The following is a 23,525-nucleotide window of genomic DNA, read 5'->3' as shown; positions in this document are numbered from 1 at the left end:
TGCTGTTCTAGGAAGAAAACTTGTTATCTGCAGGCTGCTGTGCTCAGCTGATAATTACTCCGTGTCAGGGCGTCCAGGTTCACCTAAGGCAGGGGTGTCCAAACTACGGCCCTCCAGCTGTTGCGGAACTACACTTCCCATGAGGCATTGTAAAACTCTGACATTCACAGACATGACTAGGCATGATGGGAGTTGTAGTTCCTTAACAACTGGAGGGCCATAGTTTGGACACCACTGACCTAAGGCATAGGCTGTTTACCCCCTCTTCCTCCGTTCCTCTTATCTTCACTTGTCTTTTCTTTGGCCGATATCAGATGGCTTATAGGGAGTGAGAAGGGATGCAGGGGGGGAATCTCACAAGGAGAGAGAGCTACACAGGGACAAGCTTCCCACACGGAGGGATCGTTAGCCTCCAGCTTCTCCCAGCGGCTGCAGTAGCTCTGAAGTGACTCAGAGTGAGGTGGCCTGTCCCGGGGCTTCCTCTGTCAAACACTCTGCAGGCTCTCACCCTGCACTACGTCCTCGCTGCTCGGTCCGACCATACCGCCATACCGCTCCCACACACCAGCGCCGTCGTCCGGCCCCTCCCCACTCTCTGATGTGTTACGTCAGCATCCTCAACCTCTCTCCAGGATGTCCGTGACCTTGTGTGCTTCTTCTGATCCTATGAATAGTACAGGCAGGCTCTTGAAGTATTTCCAGTTAATGTACTGTGTAACCCTGCACAGTTGCACCTACAGTATAGCTACCTGAAGCCAGGTGCTTGTGTGCTTCTTCTGATCCTATTAATAGCACAGGCAGGCTCTTGAAGTATTTCCAGTTAATGTACTGTGTAACCCTGCACAGTTGCACCTACAGTATAGCTACCTGAAGCCAGGTGCTTGTGTGCTTCTTCTGATCCTATTAATAGCACAGGCAGGCTCTTGAAGTATTTCCAGTTAGTGTACTGTGTAACCCTGCACAGTTGCACCTACAGTATAGCTACCTGGAGCCAGGTGCTTGTGTGCTTCATCCGGTCCTATTAATAGCACAGGCAGGCTCTTGAAGTATTTCCAGTTAGTGTACTGTGTAACTCAGCACAGATGCACCTACAGTATAGCTACCGGAAGCCAGGTGCTTGTGTGCTTCTTCTGATCCTATTAATAGCACAGGCAGGCTCTTGAAGTATTTCCAGTTAGTGTACTGTGTAACCCTGCACAGTTGCACCTACAGTATAGCTACCTGAAGACAGGTGCTTGTGTGCTTCTTCTGATCCTATTAATAGCACAGGCAGGCTCTTGAAGTATTTCCAGTTAGTGTACTGTGTAACCCTGCACAGTTGCACCTACAGTATAGCTACCTGAAGCCAGGTGCTTGTGTGCTTCTTCTGATCCTATTAATAGCACAGGCAGGCTCTTGAAGTATTTCCAGTTAGTGTACTGTGTAACCCTGCACAGTTGCACCTACAGTATAGCTACCTGAGGACAAGTTCAGGTGTTCTCATACTAATAATACATAGATAGATATACTTTATTGTCATTGTATACATACAACAAAATTTTTTTCGGATACCTTTTACAGCAGCAATAAAACATTTCTCAAGAAAACCACACATACATACTCCTAGCACATGCCCACATATCTATTTAAATATATCAAGATATAAAATGTTATTTAAAAATAAATAAATAAAAGAATGTTAAAATTCTACATAAAATTCCTAAAACACTGTACCTGATGGGATTATGGACAATACGGCCCTAGGAAAAAAACTATGCTTTAAGCGATTAGTGTGCGTTTTAAGTGTTCTATATCTTTTCCCTGATGGCAATGGGACAAACACATTGTAACCTGGGTGGGTTGGATCAATACTAATAGCTTTTGCCCGCTTTTTTAATCGGCTGGCATATGCTGTGTCCAAGTTTGGTAGATCTGTTCCTATGATCCGCTGTGCTGTTTTCACCACACGAGACAAGCACTTCTTATCCTCCGCCCTGCAGCTGGCATACCACACTACAGAGCAGTGGAGAAGAATACTCTCAATGGTACAATGATAGAAATTGACCAGAAGCCTTAAGGGCAATCCAGCCTGCTTCAGTCTCCGAAGGAAAAACAGTCTCTGCTGCGCTTTTTTCACTAGAAAAAAAGTATTTTGAGACCATGACAACTCCCTTGTAATATGTACTCCCAAAAATTTAATAGTGTCCACCCTTTCCACCTCCTCACCACCTGTATGAACCGGGCAATGATTGATCTTTCTTGATCTCCTATAATCCACTATTATTTCTTTAGTTTTTGCCGTATTGAGTATTAAGTCATTTTCTCTACACCACTCAACCAAATGTTGAATTTCCTGCCTATAAGCTGTCTCATCATTATCTTGTATGAGTCCTACTAAAGTGGTGTCATCAGCAAACTTCACTATAGTGTTAGACGCATGTATGGGAGTACAGTCGTGAGTGAACAATGTAAACAAGGCCGGACTTAACACACATCCCTGTGGTACCCCTGTATTCAAAATAATAGTGTTAGACGTCTGATCTCCTATTCTCACCATTTGTGGCCTGTTTGTTAGAAAATCCATAATCCATGAGCGCAGCAATGGACATAGGCCCAAAGCTTTTAACTTTTTCACTAATTTGTCAGGGACTACTGTGTTAAATGCAGAGCTAAAATCAATGAATAACATCCTAACATATACTACATATACTACAGGCAGGCAATTGATTCTGCTAGCTGCAGTATAATCGGTATATATATACATCCCAGTTTTGTGCAGCTACATCTCACTGCAGGCCAATAGTATGTCTGGAAGGCCAACAAGGAGAGGCAGACAGTCACAAGCCAATAAAAGAGGGCAAGCAGGCTCTGTGTCTAGAGGCAACAGTGCTGGTTGTGGACACGGTGCATCCTCATCAGCACGTGGTCATGGGACACGCTTGGCCTTTTTTTCGGCAGCTCGCCATGTTGAGCCGCAACATGTGGAAGACTTGGTCGAGTGGATGACCAAGCCATCCTCATCCTCCTCATCTTTACTCACCCAGGCTCATGGTACTTTTTCTGGCAAAGCAGCTGCCAACGCGGCCTCTTCCCTCGGCTCAATGGCATCAGTCACTCCTTCCCTAGCCCCACCATGTCCTCCTGAGGAGTCCCCCAAACTGTTTGACCACAGTGTTGGGTACATGCTCCAGGAGGATGCCCAGAATTTTGAAGGCTCCGATGATGGTACTCAGCTAGAGGAAGGCAGTAATGTGAGCCCAGACCGAGGGGGTGCCCAAGAAGGACAGCAATCTGGCAGTCATGTTCTCCCTGCTGCAGCATACTGCCAGGTTTGCTCCAGTGATGAGGAGGGAGGGGGTGATGATGTCACTGACACCACGTGGGTGCCTGATAGGAAAGAGGAGGAGGAGGCACATCACCAACGAGCCAGGATGCCCTCCAGGGGCCAGTTCAAGGGCAGCACACTGACTGCATCACACCGCAGAGCTCCGCATGTGCAGGGCGCTGCTGTCTCTGCGCGTTATTCCAAAAGTTCTTTGGTGTGGGCCTTTTTTGAGACAAGTGCTTTAGATCACACCTCTGCTATTTGCAACATATGTCTCAAGCGTATCTCGCGTATCCCGCTTGGGCACCACATGCTTGACCAGACATATGTTGACCTGCCATGCAGTTCGTTGGCAAGCGTACCTAAAAGACCCACACCAAAGAACAAAGAGGACCTCTCCTTGCTCCTCATCAGCTGGGATCTCCAACCCCACTATTCCTTCAGTCCTCTCTGAGACCTGCACTGAGAGGAATGAAGGTGTAGAATTAGGTGTGTCACAGCCAAGTACTTGCGGGCAATCTGCTATCGGTACACCGACGTCAGATTGTACCAGGCAAATTTCCCTGCCCCAGCTGCTGCACCGCAGAAAGATGTTCGCCCCCAGCCATCCACATGCCCAGTGGTTGAATGCTAGCTTGGCAAAATTGCTAGCACTTCAACTGCTACCTTTTCAGTTGGTAGACTCTGCCCCCTTCTGTGAGTTTGTGGAATGTGCGGTTCCTCAGTGGCAGGTTCCCAAACCCCACTTTTTCTCATGGAAGGTGATTCCGGCTCTCTATCGGCATGTGGAAGGCAATGTTTTGGCCTCGCTGGACAGGGCGGTCAGCGGTAAGTATTGGGTGACTCTGTTGGCAGCTGGGAAGGATGCAGGACAAGGTGCAGTAGTGTTGGAGGTTGTTCCGCCACCACGCCTCCAAAATGCTACTACTGGTGATTCTGACACACCTCTCTCCTCCACCCCCTCCTCTTCTTCTTCCTCCATGGCCTCTTCCGGTGCTTTGTCCTCTGAACCAGCGGTGCTCCGTAGGCATTCAAGGGGCTACGCAAGTACTCAGGCCAAAAGATGCCATGCGGTGCTTGAGCTGGTGTGCTTGGGGGACAGGAGCAACACTGGGGCAGAGATTCTGTCAGCTCTGCAGGGGCAGGTTCAGAGGTGGTTGACGCCACATCCGGTTTAAGGCAGGAATGGTGGTTTGCGACAATGGCACCAACCTCCTCTTCTCCCTCCGACGGGGACAACTGACCCATGTGCTCTGTTTGGCTCACGTCCTTAACCTGGTGGTGCAGCGGTTCTTGGGCAGGTACCCGGGCTTACAGGATGTCCTGAGGCAGGCCAGGAAAGTCTGTGTGCATTTCTGACGGTCATATAATGCCAGTGCTCCATTGGCTGACCTCCAAAAGGAATTTAACCTGCCCAAGAACCGCCTAATCTGTGACATGCCCACCAGGTGGAACTCAACGTTGGCCATGCTGCAGCGGCTGCACATGCAGCAGAGGGCCATCAATGAGTACCTGTGCAACTATGGCACCAGGACAGGGTCAGGGGAGCTTGTTTTCTTTTCCCCATGCCAGTGGGCCATGATCAGGGATGCATGCACAGTCCTGTCACTATTTGAGGAGGCCGAGAGGATGGTGAGCAGTGACAGTGCCTGCATCAGTGACACTGTCCCCCTTGTCGACCTATTGGAGCACACGCTGCGTGGAATAATGGACAGGGCACTTGAGGCAGAACAGAGGCAGGAAGAGGAGGACTTTTTTAGCTCTCAAGGCCCCCTTTATCCAGACAGTGTTCCTGCGTGCCTGCCGATCACACAGGAAAAGGAGGAGGAGGAGGAGGAGGATTGTGTCAGCATGGAGGTGGAGCCTGGCACTCAGCATCAGCAGCAGTCTTTAAGGGATCATTTACAGTCCCAAAAAACCCATGGACTTGTACGTGGCTGGGAGGAGGTGGCTGCGGATCATGTTGTCCTTAGTGACCCAGAGGACCCTGGACCAAATGCCTCAGCAAATCTACGCTGCATTGCCTCTCTGATCCTGCAAAGCCTGCGGAAGGATCCTCGTATTTGTGGTATCGAGGAGAGGGATCGTTACTGGCTGGCAACCCTCCTTGATCCACGTTACAAGGGTAAGGTTGCGGACCTTATCTTGCCATTGCAGAGGGAGCAGAGGATGAAACATCTTTGGGAGGCCTTGCAGAAAGGTCTCTGCAATGTGTTTCCAGAGACTGGGAGGTTATAAACTCCTGTTCCTGGACAATGTGTTGCTGAGGCTTCGGTCAGTCAAAGAAGGAGCGGTGGAGAAGGTGGCCGTCTGACCGATGTGTTCAGACAATTTTTTAGTCTGCAGCCCCAAGGTATGATTGGTTCCAGCAACCATCACCAGCGTCTGTTTTACATGGTGCAGGAATACCTTGGGGCAAGATCTGACTTGAACACCTTTCCCACCGAAAATCCTCTGGGTTACTGGGTCTTGAGGATGGATCACTGGCCAGAGCTTGCACAGTATGCAATTGAGCTACTGGCCTGTCCTGCATCCAGCGTTCTTTCGGAATGCAAATTCAGTGCTGCTGGATGCTTTGTAACCGATCACAGGGTGCGCCTGCCCACCGACTCGGTCGATCGGCTGAACTTCATAAAAATGAATCAGTCTTGGATCACCACCAGATACCAAGCACCTGATGCTGATGTAACCAAATTTTTTTTTGAAATGTTAGATTCCTTCAAGACTCCCTATGCTGATGCTGAGTGACTATCCTGTTATACTGAGTGACTATCCTCTTCCTCCTCAATGATCATGCTGATAGCTTGTAAGAATATTTTTGGTTCTGGGCGCTGCCACCAGTGACCCAATTTTTCTGCCCCTGTTTAACAGGGGCGTGTATTTACAATTTTTGATGCAATACTTTGCAGCAGGGCTTATTCCTGCACTCCAACTAGAGTATCTGTGAGGGGTTGCAGTGTTGTGGCACCAGCACCAGTGCCTAAGGCCCAATTTTTCAGCCCCTGTTCAACAGGGGCATGTAATTACCATTTTTGATGCAATATTTTGCAGGAGGGCTCATTCCTGCGCTCCAACTAGAGTTTCTGTGAGGGGTTGCAGTGTTGTGGCACCAGTGCCTAAGGCCCAATTTTTCTGCCCCTGTTCAACAGGGACATGTAATTACAATTCTTGCTCTAATATGCGACAATGGCACCAACCTGCTCTCCGCCCTCCGACAGGGACAACTGACCCATGTGCTCTGTTTGGCTCACGTCCTTAACCTGGTGGTGCAGCGGTTCTTGGGCAGGTACCCGGGCTTACAGGATGTCTTGAGGCAGGCCAGGAAAGTCTGTGTGCATTTCTGACGGTCATTTAATGCCAGTGCTCCGCTGGCTGACCTCCAAAAGGAATTTAACCTGCCCAAGAACCGCTTAATCTGTGACATGCCCACCAGGTGGAACTCAATGTTGGCCATGCTGCAGCGGCTGCACATGCAGCAGAGGGCCATCAATGAGTACCTGTGCAAATATGGCACCAGGACAGGGTCAGGGGAGCTTGTTTTTTTTCCCCATGCCAGTGGGCCATGATCAGGGATGCAGGGACTGTCCTGTCACCATTTGAGGAGGCCACGAGGATGGTGAGCAGTGACAGTGCCTGCATCAGTGACACTGTGCCCCTTGTCCACCTGTTGGAGCACACGCTGCGTGGAATAATGAACAGGGCACTTGAGGCAGAACAGAGGCAGGAAGAGGAGGACTTTTTTAGCTCTCAAGGCCCCTTTATCCAGACAGTGTTCCTGCGTGCCCGCCGATCACACAGGAAGAGGAGGAGGATTGTGTCAGCATGGAGGTGGAGCCTGGCACTCAGCATCAGCAGCAGTCTTTAAGGGATCATTTACAGTCCCAAGAAACACATGGACTTGTACGTGGCTGGGAGGAGGTGGCTGCAGATCATGTTGTCCTTAGTGACACAGAGGACTCCGGACCAAATGCCTCAGCAAATCTACGCTGCATGGCCTCCCTGATCCTGCAAAGCCTGCGGAAGGATCCTCGTATTCGTGGTATCAAGGAGAGGGATTGTTACTGGCTGGCAACCCTTCTTGATCCACGTTACAAGGGTAAGGTTGCGGACCTTATCTTGCCGTCGCAGAGGGAGCAGAGGATGAAACATCTTTGGGAGGCCTTGCAGAAAGGTCTCTGCCATGTGTTCCCAGAGACTGGGAGGTTATAAACTCCTGTTCCTGGACAATGTGTTGCTGAGGCTTCGGTCAGTCAAAGAAGGAGCGGTGGAGAAGAAGGTGGCCGTCTGACCGATGCGTTCAGACAATTTTTTAGTCCGCAGCCCCAAGGTATGATTGGTTCCAGCAACCATCGCCAGCATCTGTTTTACATGGTGCAGGAATACCTAGGGGCAAGATCAGACTTGGACACCTTTCCCACCGAAAATCCTCTGGGTTACTCGGTCTTGAGGATGGATCACTGGCAAGAGCTTGCACAGTATGCAATTGAGCTACTGGCCTGTCCTGCATCCAGTGTTCTTTCGAAATGCACATTCAGTGCTGCTGGAGGCTTTGTAACCGATCACAGGGTGTGCCTGTCCACCGACTCGGTCGATCGGCTGAACTTCATAAAAATGAATCAGTCTTGGATCACCACCAGATACCAAGCATCTGATGCTGATGTAACCGAATTTTTTTTTGAAATGTTAGATTCCTTCAAGACTCCCTATGCTGATGCTGAGTGACTATCCTGTTATACTGAGTGACTATCCTCTTCCTCCTCAATGATCATGTTGATAGCTTGTAAGAAAATTTTTGGTTCTGGGCGCTGCCACCAGTGGCCCAATTTTTCTGCCCCTGTTTAACAGGGGTGTGTATTTACAATTTTTGATGCAATACTTTGCAGCAGGGCTTATTCCTGCACTCCAACTAGAGTATCTGTGAGGGGTTGCAGTGTTGTGGCACCAGCACCAGTGCCTAAGGCCCAATTTTTCAGCCCCTGTTCAACAGGGGCATGTCATTACAATTTTTGATGCAATATTTTGCAGGAGGGCTCATTCCTGCGCTCTAACTAGAGTATCTGTGAGGGGTTGCAGTGTTGTGGCACCAGTGCCTAAGGCCCAATTTTTCTGCCCCTGTTCAACAGGGACATGTAATTACAATTCTTGATCTAATATATCACAGCAGGGCCCGTTTCTGCGCTCACCAAGAGTAACTGTGAGGACTTATGCCCCGTACACGCGTTCAGACTTTGTTCGGACATTCCAACAACAAAATCCTATGATTTTTTCCGACGGATGTTAGCTCAAACTTGTCTTGCATACACACGGTCACACAAAGTTGTCAGAAAATCCGATCATTCTGAACGCGGTGACGTAAAACACGTACGTCGGGACTATAAACGGGGCAGTGGCCAATAGCTTTCATCTCTTTATTTATTCTGAGCATGCGTGGCACTTTGTCCGTCGGATTTGTGTACACACGATTGGAATTTCCGACAACGGATTTTGTTGTCGGAAAATTTTATATCCTGCTCTCAAACTTTGTGTGTCGGAAAATCCGATGGAAAATGTGTGATGGAGCCTACACATGGTCGGACTTTCCAACAACAAGGTCCTATCACACATTTTCCGTCAGAAAATCCAACCGTGAGTACGGGGCATTACAGTGTTGTGGCACCAGCACCATAAAACGCCACCACCAAAGGCCCAATTTTTCTGCCCCTGTTCAACAGGTGCATGTAATTACAGTTCTTGATCTAATATTTCACAGCAGGGCCCGTTCCAACGCCCACCAAGAGTAACTGTGAGGACTTACAGTGTTGTGGCACCAGCACCACCATCACCAAAGGCCCAATTTTTCTGACCCTGTTCAACAGGGGCATGTAATTACAATTCTTGATCTAATATTTCACAGCAGGGCCCTGTGAGGGCTTACAGTGTTGTGGCCACAACAACACCTAAGGCCCAAATTTCTGCCGAGTATATAGGGCAGGACCCTACTTTCAAACATCCAATTTACAAACGACTCCTACTTGCAAACGGAAGGAGACAACAGGAAGTGAGATAAAATCTACCTCTAGGAAGGGAAATTCTCTCCTGTAAGAGTTAATATGGGAAAAACGTTTCTCCTTTCCACTGATGCTTTATCACCAATCCTTGTTTCACTAAAAACCCCAGATTTTCAAAAAACATTTGTCATTGGGACAGAAAGTGAGGTGAAATCTTCTGAAGAGGAGCAGAAACAGTAAAACAAATGTCACAGGGGTGATAACCCTTCCCTATGTTTTCCAAAAAGCTTAAAATAGATTTTTTGGCTGGAGCTAAACACGTTAAAAATGTACCAGTTCAAAATTACAAACAGATTCTACTTAACAACAAACCTACAGTCCCTGTCTTATTTGCACCGCCTGTATACTGCTGTTCAGAGGGGCTGGGGCCCCACGCCTTTCCTTTTTTAATTTGGGTGCGGGGTTCCCCTTAATATCCATACAAGACCCAAAGGGCCAGGTAATGGACGGATGGGGGTACCCATGCCGTTTGTCTCACTGATTTTCATCCATATTGCCAGGACCCGACATTACATTAAAGCCGTAAGCAGTTTTAAATGACTTTTATTCCTTTAAAAATGTCATTTTGTGCAGGGACTGTTCTAAGCACGGGAAACACGCGCCACTTTACAGGGATACTATAGACACCCACCAGGTACGATATTTAAAGGAATATTTCACTTTTTTTTTTCACTTTAAGCATCATTAAAATCACTGCTCCCGAAAAAACTGCAGTTTTTAAAACTTCTTTTGCATTGATGCATGTTTTCTGGGGCAGGACCCGGGTCCCCAAACCCTTTTTAGGACAATACCATGAAAATTAGCCTTTAAAATTAGCACGTTTGATTTCGAACGTTTGAGTCCCATAGACTTCAATGGGGTTCTAACGTTCGTGCGAAGTTTCGGTCCATTCGCAAGTTTTGGTGTGAACTGAACCGGGGGGGGTGTTTGGCTCATCCCTATTGATCACATTGAGCTGGACTTGTTCTATAACACTAAAGATGTTTTGACACTTATCCAAGTAGCTTCCTCTGTTCTAATGAGTGACAGAATGAAGCCCGATCATTTATTTCCACATGGGTCACTTAATTACCCAGAATCAAACACCATGGAGGGTGTCAATGCAGATGCTGATTGTCCCAGAACATGATGGGATGTGTTTGTGTTCTAATTACATAATCCAAACCCCACGGTGCCATGGCATCTGGAACAGGTAATAATTACTTGGGTCATATAGCTATAAGTGTTAATCATTATCAAATTACCAGTGTAGAATTGTTAAAATGATATTATATGTAGGTAATAGATGGTATTGAAGACCATTAACAATAGTCCTGGCTGGTAAGGCCATTGCTATATGATCAGATCTGAACATTTGAAAATTAAATTTAGACCTTCTCACAATAAACTGTTTTAATGGAGTCAACTTAAATTCTAAAAGAAAAAAGGGTTTTACTGACCTGTACATAACGATATAAAGCCAATATCTGTGCTATAGATGTGGTGGTTGCAGAGCTCTGGTCTCCAATGAAGCCCAGTATTTTTTTATGTTCTCTGCAAGAGTAATTTGGGACCATCTTTCCTGGTCCAGATAAAATCTGCAATGTGTTTTTTATCGCCTTTCTGCTCTCCCGACAGGAGTCATATACGTGATATCCAAGAGTAATATTTGGTAACATTGTAGGGTTATTGTTAATTTCATCAATGGCAAAAAAGAAAGTCAACAGATCCTTATAAAAGTGTGGCTGAGGACTGCAAAACAAAAAAAAGTATGATCTGGGGTTTTCAGTTATTTTGGGGGTATATTGGTTTTTATTTTTTGTTGAGAAGGACCTTCATTTTAGAGTACACTTTTTTTATGTTGATAGGGGCTTTATTTAAGTTTGGGTGGTCAAAGCAAAGCATTCACATGTTACTTACCATCTTTTCTTGAAGATGTATTTTGTTCGCAGCACACCGCTACATCATTTGAAAGTGTAAAAGTAGTGTACACTTTTACCATGCCACACTTTATCACTCACATTCATTGCACCCTCTGTCCCAATAGAGAAAATAAAAGTTAGGCATATACCAGTTAGGCCTATTATCCCTAACTCAAGCTGTTCTTCTACTGCCCAATTTTACTCTGCGATATCCTCTACAATGTATTGATCCTTGTAGTAAAACCCCAACCTGTGCTCCTTGACTTTAGTCAATTTTATCCTTGCTTTGCACACTTAAGTGATAGTAGGCTGAGAAAGATGTGAGCATGCCTCAAAATGCATTTCTACTGCGCATGCCCAGAATGTGACCTCAGATGAGGGAGTTCCTTGTGTCCGTTATAACTCTTTCAGGTCCCGTGCATTACCCAGGGGATTCCACAATGAGATTGGTGCCCACCTTCTAGGCTGTCCCATGCCTGTGGCCAAAGCTGGAGAGACTTTCCTTGTGAGATTTTGATGTTCCACCATAATTTACAATACCCACCTGTACTTTGTCATCTTTGTGAGTACAGTTTTATTGTTTAATAAATGTATATGCTTTTATAACTTACTACACTACTAGATGCAGTTATTTTTTGTGCTATAATAAAAAAAAACAACAATTTTGAAAAAAAAACAATATTTTTTACTTTCTACTATAAAACATTTCCAAAAAAATGTAAAAAAATCGAATTTCTTCATAAATTTAGGTCAATATGTATTCTGCTACATATTTTTGGTAAAAAAGATTGCAAAAATATTGATTGGATTGTGCAAAAGTTTTCGAGTCTACAAACTTTGGGATATATTTATGGACTTTTGATTTTTTTACTGTCTTTACTAGTAATGGCCGCGACCAGCCATTTTTAGCGGGAATGCGATATTGCGGCCAACAAATCTGACACTAAGTAGAGCTGCACCATTCTGGCTAAAATGAGAATCATGTTTTTTTGCTTAGCATAAAGATCACGATGCTCTCACGATTCTCACGGCAGAACATCATCTTTCACATTACACAAAAAAATTGGGCTAACTTTACTGTCCAGTTTTTTCAATTAATTGAAGTGTATTTTTCCCAAAAAATTGCATTTGAAAGACCACTGGGTAAATAAAGTGCGACATAAAATATTGCAACAATCACCATTTTATTCCCTAGGGTCGTGGCTAAAAAAATATATATATATAATGTTTGGGGGTTCCAAGTAATTTTCTAGCAACAAATACTGATTTTAACTTTGTAACAGACAAGCAAGTGTCAGAAAAAGGTTTTTAAGGGGTTAAACCAACCTCTACACACAGAAGTTCATCCCTTTGATCTAACAATGAAAAGCTACAATGTTTATAGTTAATCTACTAGCCTGGACAATGTTGTGAAAAACTTGGCAGGCTGCCCAGGTTTTTCTTTTGACAGCTGAGTAAGCAGTGAACTCTCTACACCTGTTACATGAAAGAATCCGAAATGCCTCCATAGAGATCGTGAGGGGGGATGAATCGAGATCATGATTTTTTTTAATGATTAATCGTGCAGCTCTAACACTTAGTGACACTTTTTGGGGACCAGTGACACTAATATAGTGATCAGTGCTAAAAAAATATGCACTGTCACTGTATAAATGACACTGGCAGGGAAGGGGTTAACATCAGGGGCAATCAACGGGTTAAGTGTGCTCCTAAGGGGTGCTTTCTAACTGTGTGGGGGTGGACTGACTGGAGGAAGCAATCTGTGTTCCTGATTAGCAGGAACGCAAGATCTCTCTCTTCCTGTCTGACAGAGCGATGCTCTGCCTTGTTTACATAGGGGCATCATGGCCACTGTACCCGCTGATTTTATCCCGCTGTGTCCAATCACAACAGGGATCACGTTCTTGCCCTGATGAAGTCACGTGGGCGTTACGATACGCGTTGGGACAGACACGCACAACGGAAGTGAAGTTTTTTGTGCACAAGCTCGCCACTCATAGTTTACATGCTTTTAACTTGCTTTGGTCATGTGAGTACCCCAGCTCGAAGCTGAATAAAGTACATTTTGTTTTTACCTTCTCACACTATTTGGAACCCCCTTTTTCTTCCACATATCTTCATGGGTGAACCTGGGAGGGGTTCCCAAAACACACACTCCATTTAAGAAGTACACCTTTACACCCTATCTCTGCAGGAATTTTCAATTAAACGCCACCTAGAGGAAACCACTGGTATCTATCCATAAAAGCTTGTAACAAGATCGTCCAGGACATCTATTGTTTTCTACACGCTGTTACCTTACAGCCGTAAGGTAATAGGCCACCTTGCACCTAGGTGTCACGGCACAAGAAAGAAAAGACACCCACCTTTATGTCACCTCAATATTTGTATTTTGCACAAGAGACCTTTCACCTGATAAGATCTCACTACTATTACTGAAGATTTTAATTTTTTTTTATTTCACTGATCATCACTATTTGTTCCAGCAAGATTTTAATGTTTATGTATTTATTCTATTAGTAGCAGCGCAGCACCAGTCACTTTATATACAGGTACGTTATTTTGCACTTTGGTCTGCCCTGCCACAGTAAATGTACATAGGGTGGTCCTTGAGTGGTTAATGAAAGCTACAGATTTATAGAGATTGAAAATGACTTTTGACATTAACATGTTAAAGCTTCTATGAGATTTTAGTGATTGGGATCACGTCTACTTTAATATCAGGTTACGTCTGATTGTTTTCCTGTGTGTGAAGTCTAACACTGCATTGCTCTAGTTTCAGCTCTTACATTGTATCCTCAGCATTGATCCCGGCTTCGTCTGCTTTGTCACAGTTTGCGGGATTCCTGTGTCCCAACTTTGTTATTGGGTGCACTGTTTGACAGAAAGGCTTACAATCTAAATTAAATTCCGACCTTCTGCAACCTAAAACCCCTACTTAGGAAAGGTGTCTGCGTATGTTTGTGACGACACCGGTCTGCTGACGGCGCGGTCTTCTCCGTACCCGGGAATCCTGCACACTGTGAGATCAGAGACAAAGCAGACAAAGCCGAGATCAATGCTGAGGATACAATGTAGGAGCTGAAACTAGAGCAATGCAGTGTTAGACTTCATAGAGACTTCACACACAGGAAAACAATCAGACGTAACCTGATATTAAAAATAGACGTGATCCCAATCATTAAAATCTCATAGAAGTTATTTGTCAAAAGTCATTTTCAGTCTTTGTAGATCTGCATCTATCATTAAAATAAAGTCTGGTGATCCTGCCATGAAGGTCCTTGCTCAGGGTGTTATGGGGTGGAGAGAGTTCCTGTCTCCTAATTCTTCTCCTGCATTGTCACACATTTTAACTTTTTTGAGATAGGTTCTCTTTTACATATGAGGCAGGATACTCACTTCAAACACCACATTATAAAAAACATTTTGGGTATAGTTGGAGAGTCGTAGTGTACTCCTCTTAAAAGACTATTGACAGTGAAGACCCCTCCGATTATAACGTCTCCATCCTGATAATACTCATAGTCTTCATATACGGCGGCTGCCTCTGTTATGTAGGTTGATGCCAGTCTTGGGTTTTCGGAGTCAAGAGAACAAGGTGTCACATACAGAAGGAGCACACACAATTCTCCAATCTGTGTATGAGATGTCAGTATAAATCTACACAATACAACAGCAAGGAGATGAAGGGAGGTCTCTATAACCTGGTATAACATTGTCTTGGAATACACAAGGCGGCAGATCATGTCTATGGAATAAAACTGCATCCTCTTATATAGAGTGCTGTGCAGCTGCAATACGGTTACATATAACTATTTTGTTTTCTGTTAATGTCAGACTTTATCTTTGAATAGAAGAAAGAGAAGAAAATAAAAGACAAACATTTATAGGTGAATCTTTTTTTTTAAATATTATCAGGAGACATTAAAATGAGTTGTTCCTAAACCAGTGTTATCCAAACTCAATGGGAAGCAAATGTTAATAAAAACAGTAAATGGGCAATTTTTGGTTAATAGGCAATGGATGGTCAAACAATTGGTCTGGGCATTGCCCTGGGGGACATTCCAATTAATGGAACCCCTCCTCACTACTAGTGATGAAATGAAGGCACCACCCGTTCAGTTTGGGGAACATTATTAAAGTTCAGATGCCGGTTCTGAACTCCTCCAAACTCAATGGGAAACAAATGTTAAAAAAACAAATGTTAAAAAACAGTAAATTGCCAATTTTCAGTTAATAGGCAATGGATGGTCAAACAATTGGCATGGGGGGGTCTGGGCATTGCCCTGGGGTCTTTTGAATTAACGGAACCCCTTCTCACTACTAGTAATGAAATTAAGGTACCTCCATTCAGTTTGGGGAACGTTATTGAAGTTCAGGTGCCGGTTCTGAACCCCTCCTAACTTATTGGGAAACAAATGTTAGAAAACAGTAATGTACAATTTTCGTTTAATATGCAATGGATGGTCAAACAAATGATATGGGGGGGCAGGCATTGCCCTGGGGGGACATGGACCAAAGCAAAACCTTTTTTGGTGGGAAGCAGCGATTTAAATCAAAGCAAAGGCAAGAGCTATCAGCCGAACAGCCCTGGCTTCAGTTCAGCAGAGGGTTCATCAAACTCTGAAGAAGTTGAGATACAAACCCTGAACTACACTGAAATCAATGGAAGCCAAATCTATCAAATTATTTTGGGCTAATTTGCAAGGGGTGTCAAAAAATAACATGGAGAAAGTACTGCCTTGGGGATCATATACCAAAGTATTTTTTTTTGCTTTAATCAATACAACCAGGAGCAGTGATTTTTTTTTTTTTTAGCATTCACATTTACAAAAGAAATTGGGCAGGAGCTGCTGGAGGTTACATATAGCAGGTGATTGGTTGCTAGGACGCCGGATGGTCCTAGCAACCAACCACCAGCTTGATAATATGCAGTGGTAATTCCAGCAGCTCGCTCGCACTCTCCATCTCACCCTCTGTCCAGTACTGTGCTGACTCCCGCTCTCCACTCTGCTGCACATCCTTTATAAAGTAGGAGAGTGCTACCCACACACTGCTGTGTGTTTGTGTGGGGGGGTGATGTGAGGGGGGGAAAGGACATTACTGTGGCTGGGGGGGAAAGGAAACTGCTCTGGGGGCCAGAGGAAACTGCTTTGGGGTGGTGATGTAAAGGAGGAAGAAGACACTAATGTGTGGCGGGGGACTGAGGACACTACTGTATGTGGGGGCAGAGTACATTACTGTGGGTGAGGGAAGAAGTGAAAGGGGCAAAGGACACTACTTATGGAGGATAGAGGACACTACTGTGGGGGGAGGGGGAGAAAACAGCTATAGGGGCCAAAGAATACTGCTTTCGGGGGGCACAGGACACAACTGCGGGGGAGGGGACAGGGGACACTACTATGGGGGCGATAGGACACTACACAGGAGTGGGGGGAGATGTGAAGAAGCACATTGCTATGGGGCAGGGGAGAGGACACTACGGTGGGGGAGTGATGCGAACGGGGCAGAGGACACTGCTATGGGGGTCAGAGGACACTGTGGGGGGTGATGTGAACAGGGCAGAGGACACTACACTTGAGTGGGGGGTGATGTGAAGAGGGCAGAGGCCAATGGTATATGAGGCAGAGGACACTACAGTGGGGGAGTAATGTGAACCGGGGAAGAGGACACTGCTATGGGGGGTTCAGAAGACTCTACTGGGGGGGTGATATGAACGGGGACAGAGGCCAATGCTAGGGGGGTCAGAGGACACTACACTTTAGTGGGGGGTGATACGAAGAGGGCAGTGGCCAATGCTATCGGGGGGCAGAGTGCACTACAGTGGGGGAGTGATATGAACCAGGGCAGAGGACACTACACTTGAGATGGGGGTGATGTGAATAGGGCAGAGGCCAATGCTATGGGGGGCAGAGGACACTAAAGTGGGGGAGTGATGTGAACCAGGGCAGAGGACACTGCTATAGGGGAACAGAGGACACTACACTTGAGTGGGAGGTGATGTGAAGAGGGCAGAGGCCGATGCAATGGTGGGGGGCAGAGGACACTACAGTGGGGGAGTGATGTGATGTGAACCGGGGCTGAGGACACTGCTATGGGAGGGGCAGAGGAAACTACTGTGGGGGGGTGATGTGAATGGGGGAAGAGGCCAATGCTATGGGCAGGCAGAAGACACTAAAGTGGGGGAGTGATGTGAACCAGGGCAGAGGACACTACACTTGAGTGGGGGTGGTGTGAAGGGGCAGAGGGCACTAAAGTAGGGGAGTGAACCAGAGCATAGGACACTGCTATAGGGGGCAGAGAACATTACACTTGAGTGGGTGGGGAATGTGAAGAAGGAATGTGAAGAGACCAATGCTATGGGGGCAGAAGACACTACAGTGAAGAAGTGATGTGAACTGGGGCTGAGGACACTGCTACGGGATTCACAGAGGACACTACACTTAAGTGGGGAGTGATGTGAAGGGGCAGAGGACACTAAAGTGGGGGAGTAATGTGAACCAGGGCAGGGCTATAGGGGGCAGAGGACACTACTGTAGGGGGGTGATCTTAAGGGAGGCAGAAGATACTACTGTGGGAGGTTATGGGAAGTGAACTGAAGAATACTATTGGGGGGAGTGAGGTGAGCAGGCCAGAGGATACTGTTGTGACACACTATGTGTTTTTCATGCCGCCATTTATTGGGGGCTTTTCTTTTGATGGGGACCACCCGCCCAGGGACCTTTGATTTCCTCCATGTTGTCCAGGTAGATCTCAACTTCTATAAGGTTGCATACCTGGACAACTCACAGCAACAATTAAAAAAATGACCCTTTGAGTCTGTTGTGGATTTTAAGGAGGTCACCTCACAAAAAAAATGCATGAAGTCCAGGTGATGAGTGGGCGCCCCCCCACCTGAAACATACCAGGCCATATGCCCTAAACATGGGGGAAACCTCCTGACAAAGCACCTTGTCCCCACATTGGTGAGTTGAGGCTGTCTCTTCTCCACAACACCGGCATACTGCAGAGCCGCTGATCGAATATAATCTTCTCAAAGTCTTACCCTTCCCCTTCTCCAAAAAATACAGCCCTGAGGAAGAGGGAGGCAATTCCCCCAAAAAACACATTGACTCTACTTGTTTACTTTTATCTTCAATAAACAACTATAAAATTCATCAAGTGAGACTTTTTTTGGACATCAGGCACTCCTTTTCAATCACCCAAGTGTAAACCATGCTAAGGTAATGCCTCCATTGTCATTATCAGAAAGGTAGCAGCCCTAGACCCCACCTTCAATTGGGATACAACCCATTGGAAGCAATTCCTCCTCTACCCTCCACACAGTAACTTGCCGCCATTAGCCTTGAGCGGCACCAGTCCAGCGCTGTCTTGCACTCAAACTTGATACTCAACATGACAGGGATACCTTGCCTTCTCCACAACCTTGGCATGATGGTTGTAAGGGTCTGAGGATCCTTTATTAGGTTCCCCACCAAAATCATGAAGCCTGGTAGAGCAGGAAAAGGGGAGTATGAGCGTATGCCTCTCCCTCCTGAACCATACCAGGCCACATGCCCTCAGCATGACAGGGATACTCTTCCAGGGGGAACCCTCCTAGCAAAAAACCTTGTATCCATTTTGTTGAGTACACATGCCTCTTGGGGGTCTGTAGTAGGGATGAGCCGAACACCCCCCTGTTCGGTTCGCAACAGAACATGCGAACAGGGAAAAAATTTGTTCGAACACGCGAACGCCATTAAAGTCTATGGGACACAAACATGAATAATCAAAAGTGCTAATTTTAAAGGCTTATATGCAAGTTATTGTCATAAAAAGTGTTTGGGGACCTGGGTCCTGCCCCAGGGGACATGGATCAATGCAAAAAAAAGTTTTAAAAACGTCAGTTTTTTCGGGAGCAGTGATTTTAATAATGCTTAAAGTGAAACAATAAAAGTGTAATATTCCTTTAAATTTCGTACCTGGGCGGTGTCTATAGTATGCCTGTAAAGGGGAGCATGTTTCCCGTGTTTAGAACAGTCTGACAGCAAAATTACATTTCAAAGGAAAAAAGTAATTTAAAACTACTCGCGGCTATTAATGAATTGCCGGTCTGACAATACACATAAAGTTCATTGATAAAAACGGCATGGGAGTTCCCCACAGGGGAACCCCGAACCAAATTTTTTTAAAAAAATGACGTAGGGGTCCCACTAAATTCCATACCAGGCCTTTCAGGTCTGGTATGGATATTAAGGGGAACCCCGACCAAAATTTTTAAAAAAATGGCGTGGGGTCCCCCTCAAAATCTATACCAGGCCCCTCAGGTCTGGTATGGATTTTAAGGGGAACCCCACACCACAATTTAAAAAAAATGGTGTGGGGCCCACCCAAAAATCCATACCAGACCCTTATCCGAGCACGCAACCTGGCAGGCCGCAGGAAAAGAGGGGGGACAAGAGAGCGCCCCCCCTGAACCGTACCAGGCCACATGCCCTCAACATTGGGAGGGTGCTTTGGGGTAGCCCCCCAAAACACCTTGTCCCCATGTTGATGAGGACAGGTGAGTGTAAATCCGTTTATACTTAGATTTGTCATTGGTTACAGCTGAATCGCAATTAGCGTTTTCAGACCTGCATTTTTGGATAGCATTACCTGGCATATAAATATCTTCCCCCCCCTTCCCCCTTTTTCTACCATTTTCCAGTGACACCTTCTACATCTTTCATCCTATAATGAACCACTCCCAATAATGGCTGTTTTCCGGTGTCCTGTCTCCTAATTTGAATAGCTTACTTGTAAGTAAAATTAGAGACTATGTTAGTCCAATATTAAATTTCTCATTTTAAATTGATGTGTGGTCCTCCGGCCCCGCTATATGTACATAGTTTGTTTGTATATATATTTCTTTAGGCATATTCTCCATCAGGTCCCTCTTATTGTCCCCTGCAGCCATTTACTGTGATCTCTGTTTTTGAGGCCTTGCTCCGGAGGCGTGTAGCATCCATCCCTGGTGAATTGCAGGTATCTTACCATCCTTGGATAGCCTGGGTGGGGGTATTTGGCACCCTGTGGTGTGGGTGGGCTCTTAGGGGCCACTTTGGGTGGTGGGGGGTAGTCTGCCCGGACAGCTCGCAAACATATGGATATATATATCTTTTTGTACTTTAGTGTATCAATTGTTCTAAAACATTCATTGATTGTTATATTTCTCTTCATAGAAAGCTCTGTAGCGCTTTAGGTATCAAACAACTGTCCTTGAAGAAGCCAATACTGGCGAAACATGTCGGACATTTGAATACCCACTCACTGAACTGGCCGTCACAATCATCAGGCCAAGTCATGTGAAATATTTTTTGCTACAGAATTGATTTTAGAATTTTCCGCACACCTTGTCTATGTGATTTTCATGTCTAATTTTATTGATTTTTGTTAAATAAATACAATTTTTTACTCTCAAGTATTGTATTCTGTTTCTCTTGGCACAGCCATAATCCCTATACTTCTTCCCCCTCTAATTTAATTTTTAAACGAACAATATTTAAAGGAATTTTTTCATTTTTATTGTTTTACTTTAAGCATCAATAAAATCACTGCTCCTTTTAAAACAAAAGATTGTTTTAAAAAAATATTTTTTGCATTGATACATGTCCCCCAGGGCAGTACCCGGGTCCCCATACACTTTATTATGCCAATAACTTGCCTATAAGCCTTTAAAATGAGGACTTTAGATTATTCATGTTCGTGTCCCATAGACTTTAGTGGGGTTTGCATGTTCACTAGAACTTTTTGCCTGTTCGCGGTGTTCTGGTGCGAACCGAACAGGGGGGGTGTTCGGCCCATCCCTATTAGGCATGACCAATAATTGTAATAATTAAAATCTCCCCTTTTTTATATATTTTTCTACAGGACCCTTATGGTCTTAAGAAATAATAATATCCCTCATATAGAATCGTTCCCCAGTAAGTATCTCCACATGCAGTGTTTTCTATATATATTTTCCCCACATACCTTTAGTTTAATTGTGTAATTGTTTAATTGTCTTTATTTTACTAGTTCCAATCATGTTTTATTAATTTTAACCTCTGTATACACTGTGATCCACCCATGACATTTTCCTATATACCATATGGCACTCGTATATGTATCCTGCCTGCTCGCTTGCCAGCGGTGTGTCTAGCGCAGAGAAGGGCGGCGGCTGCCCTCCCCCATTGGCCTGCATGCCTGCCCACCTCTATTTAAGATGTCAAATATGACATATTTATATATTTTTTTTTATATATCAACAAAGATGTCCAATGGCACTGCCTGATGAAGGAGCATGCATGCTCCGAACGCGTGCACGGACTCCTCACACAGAGACTTCCTGCTGATGGCTTTCTCCTGCATCTCCTCCATCCAGCCTGGGACACCGGAAACCACTGGCGTCGCCAGGTACGATAACACCGCGCCCTTTTGCTGCCACCCCGTATCTCTGCTATTACTTGGCTGACAGTTACAGTGTGCCTAGAATTACCAGTGTCTAATAAGTGCATTACTTTTAAATAAACTTGTTTTTTAATATTGCTACACTGAGATTGGTGCTGCTCCTTTCTCCTTGTGTCTCAGTACCTACAGAGTTTCTTCTGCCCTTCAGCGGGCTGCCTTTCCAGTGTATGCACAAGGATCCCTGTCAGTGGTGGCTGGTGCTCCATCGGTAGGTTTGCCAGCAGACGCACCGGACCCCCCTGTCGCTCCAGCCCCCACTGTGCACCATACCCACACCCCCCCATCACCAGCCCATTCACCCTGTGCTGACAGGTGGAGGCTTCCCCCCTCAGTCTCCTCCATGTCCTGGCTCTGACGGTCTGGTGCGTCTCCTCTCTCCTCCTCCCCCCTTCCTCCTTATAGACCAATAGGATGGCTTCTCCTTTCAGCGAATTGGGAAACGGGTCTCACGACCCACTTCCTGGTTGGCCAGGAGGAGAATCAGTGTGATAATAGTGAATATTCATTTGCTATTGGCATACAACTGCGTGGGCTCGGAGCGCCCCGAGCCCACCATTTTTTGAAGCCCATTAGAGCCTCTGGCTCTAATCACATGCTTCAAACCCCCCTGGAATCCATGCGTCCGGGGCACTGCATGAAGATAAGGGGGCCGGGCGTATGTATAGGGGGGCGGAGCCATGCACCCCCGGGACATACGGACTTTTAAAATATATGGACTTTCCTTCCTCCCCCCACCCTGTATCTGGATTGATCTGTCTGGTTGTGGGCGAAGCGATGTGCTGACGTCACCATCTCTCTTCTCATGTCCCAACGATCTGGTTTGTTTAGATGTGTGCTGACCGACACACTAAACTTAAGACTTTTAGATGTCAGCTTATTGTGTATTGCTGTGAGTGAGATACCATCCGGAGTGTGGAATGATACCAAAGTGTGGAGAAAGGCCCTGGCTGGGTTTAAGCCGCAGGCGTTCATTGACCCCCTGTGACAAGGGGTCCATTGGAGCTGGTAAGCCTTTCCATAGTTGGTGGGGGATTCATTGGGCTATTTGGTAATGGACACGGATATGGAACTATTCGCTTTGTCACGTTAATCTGGACTATTTTTCACATGTATAATTTTTTTGGTACACATATTGACTTTAATTAAATTTGATTTGTATGGCGCAATTTTTTACCTATTTCTATTGTGATATACATGCCATACCCCCCCAATAGAGGTGTCCTCTCATCAGCCATAGCGCTTCAACTACCATTGTTTTTTTGATTGAATCTATCTACTACTTCTTTACTCTTCATTGTGTTTCTTGCCTCCCTCCAATCTCCCAATTTTTCATGGTTATACTACTAACCCTGGGCCTTTCCAGGGAAGGCATCTTGTTTCACCCACATGATTCTGCTGATGCATTGCATAGAATATGGGAATAATGTTTTGATTCAAATATTTTCTAAAATGTTTTCTCTATTTTAATAGTCAATGTGCGGATATCTGTTAAAAGGTGTAATTCTTGCCTACTGGTCCTCCCTGCATAGTGGCAAGAATTATTTTTCCTCCATGTTGCAAATTTCCCAACTTTGTATGCAAATCCTTCAATACAAATATTGAACAAGAAAATCAGTGAAGATATCCGTTTCACGTTTTTTAACTGTAAACAAGTTTATTAACTTAAAAAGTTAAAAGAAACACTACAAATGGTATACATGCCTGTGGTGCAACATTGCAAAAGGAAAATACTCTACTTGGCGCATCATTCATTGTGTTCAATCCTTAAAGTCAAGCTTCCATGAAAAAAAAAAAAAAGGTCAACTT

The sequence above is a fragment of the Aquarana catesbeiana genome, linkage group LG11, assembly GCF_042186555.1.
Source record: "Aquarana catesbeiana isolate 2022-GZ linkage group LG11, ASM4218655v1, whole genome shotgun sequence".
In the NCBI taxonomy this organism is placed as follows: domain Eukaryota; kingdom Metazoa; phylum Chordata; class Amphibia; order Anura; family Ranidae; genus Aquarana; species Aquarana catesbeiana.
Note: the sequence above shows the minus strand (reverse complement) of the source record.